Below are 13,933 nucleotides of genomic sequence, written 5' to 3'. Positions count from 1 at the left end.
ACCATAAATGTGAATGGGGCAAACTGCCTCATAAAGAGGAAGCAGTTAGCAGACTGGATTAAAAGTCAGAATCCTACTATATGTTGTTTACAGGAAACACACCTGAAACAGGATGAGACATTCAAACTAAAAGTAAAAGGGTGGAGCAGAATCTATTATGCTTCAGGCAAAACCAAAAAAGCAGGAGTAGCCATCCTCATCTCAGATCAAGCAAAAACAAAAATTGATCTAATTAAAAGAGATAAGGAAGGGCATTATATCCTGCTAAAGGGAAGCATCAATAGTGAAGCCGTATCAATATTAAACATGTATGCACCAAGTGGTGCAGCATCTAAATTCTTAAAAGAGAAATTAAGAGAGCTGCAAGAGGAAATAGATAGCAAAACTATGATAGCGGGAGATCTCAACCTTGCACTCTCAGAATTAGATAAATCAAACCACAAAATAAATAAGAAAGAAGTCAAAGAGGTAAATAGAATACTAGAAAAGTTTGATATGATAGATCTTTGGCGAAAGCTAAATGGAGACAGAAAGGAATATACTTTCTTCTCAGCAGTTCATGGAACCTATACAAAAATTGATCATATACTAGGGCATAAAAACCTCAAAATCAAATGCAGTAAGGCAGAAATAGTAAATGCATCCTTTTCAGACCATAATGCAATCAAAATAACATTTAATAAAAAGCCAGGGGAAAATAGACCAAAAAATAATTGGAAACTAAATAATCTTATACTAAAGAATGATTGGGTAAAACAGCAAATCATAGACATAATTAATAACTTCACCCAAGAAAATGACAATAATGAGACATCATACCAAAATGTGTGGGATACAGCCAAAGCAGTAATTAGGGGAAGTTTTATATCTCTACAGGCCTACCTGCATAAAATAGAGAAAGAGAGGGCCAACGAATTGGGTTTACAACTAAAATTGCTAGAAAAGGAACAAATTAAAAACCCCCAGACAAACACAAAACTTGAAATTCAAAAAATAAAAGGTGAGATTAATAAAATTGAAAGTAAAAAAACTATTGAATTAATTAATAAAACTAAGAGTTGGTTTTATGAAAAAACCAACAAAATAGACAAACCCTTAGTAAACCTGATTAAAAAAAGGAAAGAGAAAAAGCAAATTGATAGTCTTGAAAATGAAAAGGGTGAACTCACCACTAATGAAGAGGAAATTAGAACAATAGTTAGGAGCTACTTTGCTCAACTTTATGCCGATAAATTCAATAACTTAAATGAAATGGAAGAATACCTTCAAAAATATAGCTTGCCCAGATTAACAGAGGAAGAAGTAAGTAGTCTAAATATTCCCATCTCAGAAAAAGAAATAGACCAAGCTATTAACCAACTTCCTAAGAAAAAGTCCCCAGGACCAGATGGATTTACAGGTGAATTCTACCAAACATTTAAAGAACAACTAACTCCAATGCTATGTAAACTATTTGAAAAAATAGGGATTGAAGGAGTCCTACCAAATTCCTTCTATGACACAGACATGGTACTGATACCTAAACCAGGTAGATCGAAAACTGAGAAAGAAAACTATAGACCAATTTCCTTAATGAATATTGATGCTAAAATCTTAAATAAGATATTAGCAAATAGACTTCAGAAAATCATCCCCAGGATAATACACTATGACCAAGTGGGATTTATACCAGGAATGCAGGGCTGGTTTAATATTAGGAAAACTATTAGTATAATTGACCATATTAATAATCAAATTAATAAAAACCATATGATCATCTCAATAGATGCAGAAAAGGCATTTGATAAAATCCAACATCCATTCCTACTAAAAACGCTTGAGAGTATAGGAATAAATGGACTATTCCTTAAAATAATAAGGAGAATATATTTAAAACCTTCAGTAAACATCATATGTAATGGTGATAAACTAGAACCTTTCCCTGTAAGATCAGGAGTGAAACAAGGTTGCCCACTATCACCATTACTATTCAATATAGTACTAGAAACTCTAGCCTTGGCAATAAGAGCCGAGAAAGAGATCCAAGGAATTAGAGTAGGAAATGAAGAAATCAAATTGTCACTTTTCGCAGATGACATGATGGTATACTTAGAGAACCCCAAAGACTCTGCTAAAAAGCTATTAGAAATAATTCAGAATTTTAGCAAAGTCGCAGGATACAAAATAAATCCACATAAATCCTCAGGATTTTTATACATTACCAACACAATCCAACAGCAAGAGATACAAAGAGAAATTCCATTCAAAATAACAGTCGATAGTATCAAATATTTGGGAATATATCTACCAAAGGAGAATCAGGAATTATATGAGCAAAATTACAAAACACTTGCCACAAAAATAAAGTCAGATTTAAATCATTGGAAAGACATTCAATGTTCTTGGATAGGCCGAGCGAATATAATAAAGATGACAATACTCCCCAAACTAATCTATTTATTTAGTGCTATACCAATCAGACTCCCAAGAAACTATTTTAATGACCTAGAAAAAATAACAACAAAATTCATATGGAAGAATAAAAGGTCGAGAATTTCAAGGGAACTAATGAAAAAAAAGTCAGAGGAAGGTGGTCTAAGTGTACCTGATTTAAAGCTATATTATAAAGCAACAGTCACCAAAACCATTTGGTATTGGCTAAGAAATAGACTAGTTGATCAGTGGCATAGGTTAGGTTCACAGGACAAGATAGTGAATAAAAATAGCAATCTAATCTTTGACAAACCCAAAGATCCCAAATTTTGGGATAAGAATTCATTATTTGACAAAAACTGCTGGGAAAACTGGAAATTAGTATGGCAGAAACTAGGCATGGACCCACATTTAACACCACATACTAAGATTAGATCAAAATGGGTCCAAGATTTAGGCATAAAGAACGAAATCATAAATAAATTGGAGGAACATGGGATGGTTTACCTCTCAGACTTGTGGAGGAGGAAGGAGTTTGTGTCCAAGGGAGAACTAGAGACCATTATTGATCACAAAATAGAACATTTTGATTACACAAAATTAAAAAGTTTCTGCACAAACAAAACTAATGCAAACAAGATTAGAAGGGAAGTAACAAATTGGGAAAAAATTTTTACAGTTAAAGGTTCTGATAAAGGCCTCATCTCCAAAATATACAGAGAATTGACTTTAATTTATAAGAAATCAAGCCATTCTCCAATTGATAAATGGTCAAAGGATATGAACAGACAATTTTCAGATGATGAAATTAAAACTATTTCCACTCATATGAAAGAGTGTTCCAAATCACTATTGATCAGAGAAATGCAAATTAAGACAACTCTGAGGTATCATTACACACCTGTCAGATTGGCTAAGATGACAGGAACAAATAACGATGAATGTTGGAGGGGCTGTGGGAAAACTGGGACACTGATGCATTGTTGGTGGAGTTGTGAAAGAATCCAGCCATTCTGGAGAGCAATCTGGAATTATGCCCAAAAAGTTATCAAAATGTGCATACTCTTTGACCCAGCCATACTACTACTGGGCTTATACCCCAAGGAACTACTAGAGAAGGGAAAGGGTCCTGTATGTGCCAAAATGTTTGTGGCAGCCCTTTTCATAGTGGCTAGAAGCTGGAAGATGAATGGATGTCCATCAATTGGAGAATGGTTGTGTAAACTATGGTATATGAATGTTATGGAATATTATTGTTCTATAAGAAATGACCAACAGAAGAAATACAGAGAGGCTTGGAGAGACTTACATCAACTGATGCTGAGTGAAACGAGCAGAACCAGAAGATCATTATACACTTCAACAATGATACTGTACGAGGATGTATACTGATGGAAGTGGATTTCTTCAACATAGAGAAGAACTAATCCAATTCCAATTGATTAATGATGGACAGAACCAGCTACATCCAGAAAAGGAACACTGGGAAATGAATGTAAACTGTTATTTTTACCTTCTGAATCCAATTCTTCCTGTGCAACAAAAAATTCGGTTCTACACACATATATTGTATCTAAATTACACTGTAATATATTTAACATATATAAGACTGCTTGCCATCTGGGGGAGGGGGTTGAGGGAGGAAGGGAAAAAATCTGAATAGAAGTAAGTGCAAGGGATAATGTTGTAAAAAATTACCCATGCATATGTACTGTCAAAAAATGTTATAATTATAAAATAAAATAAAAAATTAAAAAAAAAATAAAATAAAAAAAAATTAAAATTTGACTTTCTTCATGTTTTGGAAGAGGTGGTTGAGGGGGTAACACTGTCTCAAGGTTTAGGCTTTATTGTGAACATTATTGTTATTTCTTTGTTCCCTGTGCTTTTCATAACTAGCTCTTGCAGTTTGTAAGTTGTCTGTGATTCTAAGATTGTATGATGTAGAGAAAGGCGTGGTCACTGTTATCTTTAAGTGAGTTCTAGCTTTTATTTTGGAAAAATCTCTCCTCCCTAAGAAATGCAGGCAATTGTTCTTCTCTCTTGTTCTGAAATTATGCACTAGGAACTAGAAATGCTACTCTGTCTTTACTCCAAACTTAAACCAGTGTCCTGCTTTCTGTGTGACTCTTCTCACCACCCAAAATCTGGCACTCAGAATTGGGCATTGGGCAAAAGAATGGTAGCACATATTTCTGCTTCTGACTGAAGTTATCTTTGGCTGGAAAAGTGGCTCTACTAAATAATGGCTCTACTAAAACACTTGTTAGCAACAGAGGAACATTTGATACATTATTTTAAAGTTATTTCTGAGGGAATGATGAGAAGTGTCAGCTCAAATGCTGTCTACTCTGTTATCTAGAATCTGTCATCTTTTTTTAATTTAAAAAAAATTATTGCTCAATCCAGTATTTTCTGCTTCTGCATTTTATGAATACTTAATTTTTCATTCCATTTCTCTGATCCATTATTTCTTTGGAAATCCATTATTGTATGCTCAACTCTTATCTGCCTCAATTATTACTTCTTTGAAAGCTGGCTTCTGAAATCATTCTCATACTGTCTTCTTTGACAAGATGAGCTTCTTATTTATACTATGTAACTTTCTAGGAATTATGTATCACTTCATGAAATATCAAAAATCCATTTTCATTGGGATTGCTTTACTTTTTCTGTTATAAATTTCAGTATGAATTTGTTACTTTTTGTTCTTTTATAAATTGTTAGCACTACTGTCTATCTACCCAGGTTACATGTACCTTCGGAATCTAATACTTAATGTGCAACAAGAAAATGGTATTTACACACATATATTGTATCTGGGTTATATTGTAACATGTAAAATGTATGCGATTGCCTGTCATTGGGGGGAGGGAGTGGAGGGAAGGGGAAATGAATACAAAGGGTAAAAAGGAATACAAAGTGGAAAAATGAATACAAGGGGTAATATTATAAAAAAATTACTCATGCATATATACTGTGGGAAAAAATTCTAAATAAAATAAAATAAAAAAATGTCTGAAGACTTAAGATATAATTGAGGAAGAAGGAAAAGCTTATAAACAATCTCATTAACATAAGAGAAAAACAAAGGATTAGGAAAATGATAAATCATTGGTTAATGTAAAGGACAGACACACTGCTTCGGTCTGTGATTTTCTAGTAATGAAAAATAACATTTTTTTTTTTATCACATATCTGGTTAAACCTGTTCAAAACTTTAACCACTTTTGTCATTGGTACTTGACATTTGTTTGTATTGAGTTTGGTGATGAATGAGGGATGGAAACACAATTTGGAATTTGTACCAACCATCATTTATCATTACTCTTTTTACTTTGGAAAAAAAGTTTATTGGTTTGCTGGACAGAACCGAACATCTGAAAAAGTAAAATAATCATTTTCTGATGAAGAAAAATTTCACTTTTACTCCAGTGTCCTCTTTCACAAATAAAAGCTTTGAATTGAGACTTTAGAATTTTTTTCTTTGAAATATCATAGTTAAAATGTATTTGTTCTGAGATTTTAGTGAATGTGGATGAGAATTTTTTATTCGTTTGAAAATATAATAACTGAGGACTTGTGAATCACTACTGATTAAAACAAAAGGGCTTAATGTTGAGTAAAATAAATTTTAAATTTTAAACACACGTATAACCCACTGGCTTGTATCTTTAGATTTTTCTATTACAATAACAAAAATAGAACTAATTGAATAAAAGCATACAAAGATAATCATGAGCAACAAGATTACTTTAATGGCTCTAGTTTCTGGGGTGGCCATAGGGTTGACACTAGTATTATGAAGATATTTGACTTGCCATTTGTGTCTGAACAAAACAAGCACCATGTACTGGAAATGGCCATGAATGGCAGAAATACCACATCATAAAGTGTCTTCCACATAACAAGATTGGAAGTTGTTATGGCATGCCAGTCTATTGAACAGTATCCTAGGTTCTTCTTAAGGTGACTAAATGTGTTTTTCCTTGTGCCAGTCACATGCAGAGGCACAACTACATCTATCAACAAATTGAGTACCCACGTGAAGACACATGATGGAACAATGTGTTTTTGGGCTTTAGCTTTGAACTTGGCCCATTTGGGGTTGTTGGAACTGATGGTGATGGCCTGGAAGACAGGCAGGAGGCAGGTATTGCAAAGTGAAAGTCCCCGGGACACTCTCTGCACATAAACAATGATTTTGCATTCAGTGTCACTCAGGAAAATTTTCTGGATACAAACTTGGATTGCAGAAGGAACTCCCCTGAAAAGAATCATTATAATATGGGAAAGGAACAAATTAACAAAAATCGTATCTATTGGAATGTGGGGAATATGGACATGCACTCAAGCAAAGTTTTAGGGAAACAGTTTTCTCAAGGACAATATTATCCATCTCATAGACTCTTCTTATATATTGTTTATTGACAACAAAGACAGCTTTGGACCAATCCAGAAAATATCCCTGAATAACAATAGCTTTTATAAATTAGCTCAAAATAGTTTCAAAGAGGGAGGGATCCTGACACCTCCTCAATTCTATGGTTCGTATTTATTCCTACTGGACAGAAAATCAATTGCCTTCTTTCTGATTATGATGAGAAACTCATACAATTACATATCAACTTATTGCTACAGAACAGAGCTCTTTTGAAAATCAGTGTTAATAGAAGAGTAAATGAACTATAAAGTAAGCTTTGAACATCTAATTTGGAAGGACTTTTATGTTGTCTTTTATATTCATATAGAGAGACATAGACACATAACTTTTTAAAAAATACACTGATGTATATCTGTTTAAAAATATTGGTTTCTTTAAAGCTTCATACATAATTTATATGCCAGTAAGATGTGGAGCAGAGAGATTTAGATTGGAACACAAGATATAAATGGATTGAACCCCTCTTTGTTCTCCCCTAACAGCATGATGACCAGCATATCACTTAGTTTTTATAGGTTTCAATCCTACATCAGTAACATGAGCACCATACAATTAGCTTATACATTATCTGTAAGAATAATAGGATATGTTTAAAAAGAACTTCATTTATTTCTGTAGTGAATGCTTCAGAATCCTAAAAAAATTATACCAAATGAATAAAAGCTCAGAAATTTTTTTTGAGAGCATTCACAACTTCCTATTGAGACACAATACAGTGTCTGACTCTGTGATTTTCAGCAAATATTTATTCTTTGACTACGGCTTGCTGACAACAATGCTTGATAGCATACATTGCTTTCTTCTTGACTTTAATACATTTCTGATATTGACAATTGAGCTTCTATTGTTTACTCTATATCTCTCATGGGCACATCATTTTCACCAATAAATCTTCGAGACCTTTTCCTACTTCAGGACCTGCCTCATTCAGATGGATAATTAGATCACACTAATATTGTAGAAGACAGTTTCTGACATAAACTGTTGCCTTGCCAAACATTGCCCAATATGATTATTTGAAGGGCCCATTTGTTCTCCTTAAATATACAGACGAGGTTCTTTCCCCATAAATGTTCACATCAGTACAATGAATTTCTGAATTAAACAAAATGCAACATCATAATGCAGAAAATCATAGCATAGTAACTTCAGAGATTCTTAAATATTTATTGCTTTTCAATATAACAATTTTTGTCTGAATATATGGTAAAGGAACGGTTTTCCTAAAGGTATAACAGAAATTTTGCTGTGACAAAAGGAAGAACTATAAAGATAATGTGATGCACATGGAACATAGCTAAAAACACTGCTTGTATTTAGGCCACATGACAAAAAATTAAGCATATCTAGATCAGACCTTGGGCAGAAGAAAGAGTAATGCAGTTTATAAGTTATTGTTTATATTGCTATTGTACTTTTAAAATATTTGTCTTATAAAATTATGTGAAATAATTAATAATCATTGAAGTAATATATATTTCCTAATAAATTGGTGGTTATTAAATATGAGCTCATGGCCAAAAAAAATTCAAATTTATTATAATGTGAATAAGACAATGTAAAACTATATTGGACTTCTTTCCTTTGCAGGATACATTCCCTGTTTCTGTCAGATACATTTCTGTGCCCTCAAAGTCCATTGCTTCTAATTTGAATGTCCTTGCCACTTTACCATGATTCATGGGCATCCAGGGCACCTGAGGCATTTAGGCAGAGAACTAACTGCCTTTTCCAGTTAGTAAAAAATAAATTTTAATATGTATGCAGTCAGGGCACTTAGGTGGCTCATTGGATAGAGAACTGTCCCTGAAGTCTGGAGGACCTGAGTTCAAATCCAGCCTCAGGCATTCAATAGTTACTAGCTTTATGACCCTGGGCAAATAATTTAATCCCACTTGCCTCAGCACAAAAGAAAATATAGGAAGTCATTGAATCTAAATTAACCATGATTACTAGAGTGACAGAAGTTTGATTCCTATAAAAGAATAAAGAAAAAGGAAAGACAGGAAGAAAGGAAGAAAAACCACATTGAGAGTACCTTCCAGTTAATCAAATACTAAAAGCTACATTGAAATAACAGGCACAAAGGACAACTAGGGAGCAGAAGAGGCCAGGAGAAGGAGCTAAATAGCAGGCAGAGAGCCAAGGCACTGAAATGCAGTCCCAATAACTCCCTTTGACTGTGAAACAATCACACAGTTCCCCTTGGCCTCAGTTACCTCACCTATAAAATGGGTGATTTTGCTCAACTTCTCTGATTTCCTTTATACTATATAATGCTCTGGCCCAGAGAAAGGAATCTGACTGTGGAGCTTTTGCTTGAACAGTCACCACAGGACATCCCAGCCTGGAAGCTACATTATTTCCAGCCACCTGTGTGAGGGAAGAAAGGATGGGGGTCACAGGGGAAGGGCCTGAAGCCCCTGTGTGCAGGAACCAGGCCATGACATCCCTTCATCTCAAGTAAAAATCCCCAGCAGTTACTAAAAGTGACTAATTAGAATCTCAAAAGGAGCAACACTTTACATTGTGGGGAGAAACTTTTTTTTTTTTTTTTTTTTTTTTTTTTTTTTTTTTGCTTAATAATATGAAAGGAAGAACTACGGAGAGTGCTTTCTGTTCGTTGATATGCCAAGGAAAATTTTCCTGAAACCTACTGATCTAAAAAAAAAAAAAACAACTCATCAATTTTTTTCTTTCTGAAAATAATTATAATTAATTGACCACTCTATTATAGAGACAAATCTTTTTATGCTCAAAGTAACCCTGTGAATTTACTACTACTATTATTCATTGATCGAATATAATGATGATATATCTTTAGGAGTTTGTTTACAAGAAAAAAAATCTAGGTAACACATTGAGAGGAAAGTATATTCATTTAAATTGTATGTATTCCTGTTTGAGTATTTTTTGGTTTATTGTGTTTTTAATATTGGGAAACATGTATTACAAATATAAGGATAAAGCAAAGGTTAAACTAGTTTAGAAGAATTAGTCTATCTAATCTGTACTCTTTTATTAGTGTACCTATAATGTTATTAGAAAACCGTGACTGAAAGAGGTTGCCTGACATAATCTAGGATTTGGAGGATAAAATAATTAATACTTTCTAATTGAAGTCTGGTTTTTTGAATTAAATAAAATCCTCTGTTCCCTCTATTACTTGGTTGTCTGATGATTGAATAAAATTTTCCCAGTTCTGTTGTGAATTCCTCCTAGCTTTGCTTTGACTGCATTTAATAGTTCCAAAAGCCTGCCTTGATAATGAAGCTCTATCAGTATTTATTTCTCTTATAGAAAACCCCAAGCTTCAAGGCTCTTTGTTAATGCTTATTTAATAAAACAAAGTTGAAATAAAGTTTAAGTTCAATTCTGAGCAAGAAAGCTAATGAAGGAATGGTATGCAACAGGTCATGGTGACAGCAGGATAGGAAAGTAAAGTGTCTAATCTTAACAGAGCAGGATCTGCTTGATTTAAATGGAAACTTTCATTGGAAATACTAGCATCACTAGCACTAGGCCACTCATCTTCAGATATGGTAGAATATATGTCAGAAATGGTGGTAGTAAAATGTACTGTTTCCAGGATACTATAACTTTGCGAAAAAGATAAGGGATAGGGGTGCAGTCAAATCAATGGTGTATATTTTCTTGTCCAACAGTAATTCAAAAACTACAAAACATGGCAGACATTCCAACTCTAAGGTTCAAAAGTTGGTCACATGGTTCTGTTATGGCACATGTTTAATTAGCTTTATTAATATTAACCTCCCTTCAAGGAGCTCAAATTTCATTAACATAACATTTAGTTATGAACAAGGAAGGTGGACATATTAAGAGATGCATGTGAACATTCTAAAACAAAGGAAAAAAACCAAAAACTACATTTAATCTGTTGTTAATAATAGCTAGATAGTGACTTTTGTGATGCAGTGTTTTGCAATTAAAGGTTCTATTATCTGTAGATAAAAAAAGAAATGATGCTCATAATATTTTCAAGCTTTTGGTTATAAAAACCTGGATGATACATTTATGGAGTAGTAGGTATATATCTATAGACATACGTACATATATATATATATATATTTATATATATTTTATATATATATATATATATATATATATATATATATATATATATGTATGTATCACATGTTTTTCTGGATGTATGTTTTTATTCATTATTTTGTTTTTAAAATTTAGAAACATTGCTATAGTATGTTATAAATGAATGAAGATAGGTTGGGGATTAAATTGAAATAGGCACTTCACAATATTTATCCTATATACTATATGATTCTCTGTACTCTGTAGAGAAAGATTAGCAAAATAATTTTCATGCCTTTATCTAGAATTTACAGATAAGAAAAGACTAAATTAATAGTTTGCTCTTGTTTATATTTCTATTGAGGTTTTATTTTAAAAATGCTTCTTGCATTAATCTGAATTCAATAATTCTCATTAACATTATTCTTGCAAATATTTTCAAGTTATTAAATTCTTCTGAGTTTATGTGTTGAGCTTCCTTGTCACCATAACACATTTCTGTTGAGAATACATTATGATAAATGTGTTAATTTTTCTTACTTATATAGCTCTGAATTTCACTTAAAATTTGACTTTCTTTACCTTTTGGTAGAGGTGGTGGTGGGTTATCACTGTCTTAAGTTTTAGGTTTTATTGTAAAAAGTATTGCCATTTCTTTGTTTCCCTGTGCTTTTCAAAACTAGCTCTTGCAGTTTGTAAGTTGTCTGTGATTCAAAGATTGTATCATGTAGAAAAAGGCATGGTCACTGTTCTCTTTATGTGAGTTCTTATTTTGGAAGACACTGTCTTCCCTGAGGAATGCAAGCAATTGTACTTCTCTCTTGCTCTGAAACTGTTCATGAGGAACTAGGAACGCTACTCCTTCTTTACAACAAACTTAAACCAGAGCCCTTGTTTCTGAGTGACTCAATTGCTTCTCCACCCAAAAACTGGAACTCAAAATTGGCCATTGGGCAAAAGAATGGTAGCATATATTTCTGCTTCTGACTGAAGTTATCTTTGGCTGGAAATGGCTCTACTAAAGAATCACTCTACTAAAGCACTTGTGGGCACCAGAATAACATTTGATCCATTTTTTAAAAGTTATTTCTGAGAGAATGATGAGAAGTATCAGCTCAAATGCCATGTCTATTCTGATATCTTGGATCTGTCACCTTTTTTTAATTTAAAAAAATTATTGTTCAGCCCAATTTATTCTTCTTCTGCATTTTACGAATGCTTAATTCTTCATTCCATTTATTTGATCCTCTATTTCTTTGGAAATCCCTTATTGTGTGCTGAACTCTTATCTCCCTCAGTCATTACTTTTTTGAAAGCTGGTTTCTGAAATCACTAGCATACTATCTTCTTTTACAAGATGGGTTTCTCATTTATATTATGTAAATTTCTAGGAATTATACATCACTTCATGAAATATCAGAAATCCATTTTCGTTGTGATTGCTTTACTTTTTCTGTTACAGATGTTAGTATGAATTCATTTATTTTTGTTCTTTTATGCTTTTTTGCTAATTTCCTATTCTGATTTTATGATTCTTAAATGTGCTCTGATTTCTCTTACCAACTTTATTTCAAATATTTCTTTTTCAATATTGTTGCTCTTTCTCTGTTTAGTTTAATTTCTGGCTTCTATTTTATGCCACTGCAATGGTAAAAACTTTTTTTTTTTAATTTTACATAATTCTTTGAAGTTGTATAGACTCATGTTATTTGTAGATTGTGTTTTGAGGATCTATTGGGAACCTGGGAGAGTTCCGGTACAAAAGTATTCCTGTGGAAGAAAAGATTTAATCACATTTTAGCTCATGTCTTCTTCAAACAAGATTTGTTCCCTTTCTCTCATGGACCTTTCCTCTATGCTACAGTAGGGTTTAGTTCAATAAATACATAAATTAAGCCAAATAAATTATTATAAAGTTGTTCAAACCAGAATAAGTATTTTATTCCTAAACCATATATTTGTTCAATGGCTTTCTTAAAAGCCAAAGATAGTCATGGTGGCAAGGTTAGGGTTTATACACTTTTAGAAAAATGGATGTTTCAGAGGTTGAAAACAACTCTATTTAAGACAGCTGTTCTTCAAGATTGGGAAACTTGGGTACACAAAGAGAAAGAACTATTTAGAATTGCCTAAAAGCTCAAATTTTGATTGGCCCTATTCTCTATATAATTTTTTTTCAGAGACAAATTAAAAATGAACACAAAGAAAGGACTTGCTCAATGGATATACACACAAAATCTCAGTATTGTGACTAGTATTTGGATCTTGAATCTCAGAGTCAAAATTAACTATTCTCATTTTACCAAAGGAAAAGAACAGCCACACTGCTTCTACTGCCAATACTTGTCAAAATAATCTTTTTTTTTCTCCCTGTTGCGCTCTCTCTCTCTCTCTCTCTCTCTCTCCTTTGTCTCTGTGTCTATTTCACTATCTCCCTTTCTCTGTGTCTGTGTGTCTCTCTGTCTCATTCTCTGTGTGTGCTTACAAATTCCATTTCCATTTCTCTCTTTTAAAATGTCTGAAGAATAGAGATGTATTTGAGGAAGAAGGAAAATTTTATTAAAAATCTCATTAATGTATGAGAAAAATGATTAGGAAAATGAAAAGATATGAGCTAAATATAGAGAACAGAGAAAGTGCTTGGGTCTGTGATTTTCTAGGAATGAAATATAACATTTATTTATTTATTCATTTATTTATTTATTTATCTATCTATCTATCTATCTATTTATTTATTTATCTATTTATTTATTTGTTTGTTTGTTTGTTTGTTTGTTTATTTATTTTTACCACATATCTTGTTAAACCTGTGCATAAGCCCAACCTCTTTTGTCAATGGCTCTTGACATTTGTGAGTATTGAACCTGGTGACAATTAAGGTGTCTTCCATGAGGGATGGAAACAAAATTTGGAATTTGTACTAACCGTCATTTATCATTACTCTTTTTGCTTTAGAAAAAACATTATTGGTTTGGTAGACAGAATCATACATCTTAAAAAACAATTATTTTCTGATGAAAATAATTT

At 32.7% G+C, this 13,933-nt stretch overlaps 1 pseudogene; it reads right to left on the bottom strand.

Annotated features, from left to right (window-relative positions):
* Nucleotides 1–5,884: 5,884 nt before the first annotated feature.
* LOC141547394 (vomeronasal type-1 receptor 4-like) lies at nt 5,885–13,898 on the bottom strand (annotated as a pseudogene).
* Between the last annotated feature and the right edge of the window lie 35 nt (nt 13,899–13,933).

The sequence above is a fragment of the Sminthopsis crassicaudata genome, chromosome 6 (assembly GCF_048593235.1).
Source record: "Sminthopsis crassicaudata isolate SCR6 chromosome 6, ASM4859323v1, whole genome shotgun sequence".
Lineage (NCBI taxonomy): Eukaryota > Metazoa > Chordata > Mammalia > Dasyuromorphia > Dasyuridae > Sminthopsis > Sminthopsis crassicaudata.
This window is presented reverse-complemented; position numbering and strand designations above follow the sequence as displayed.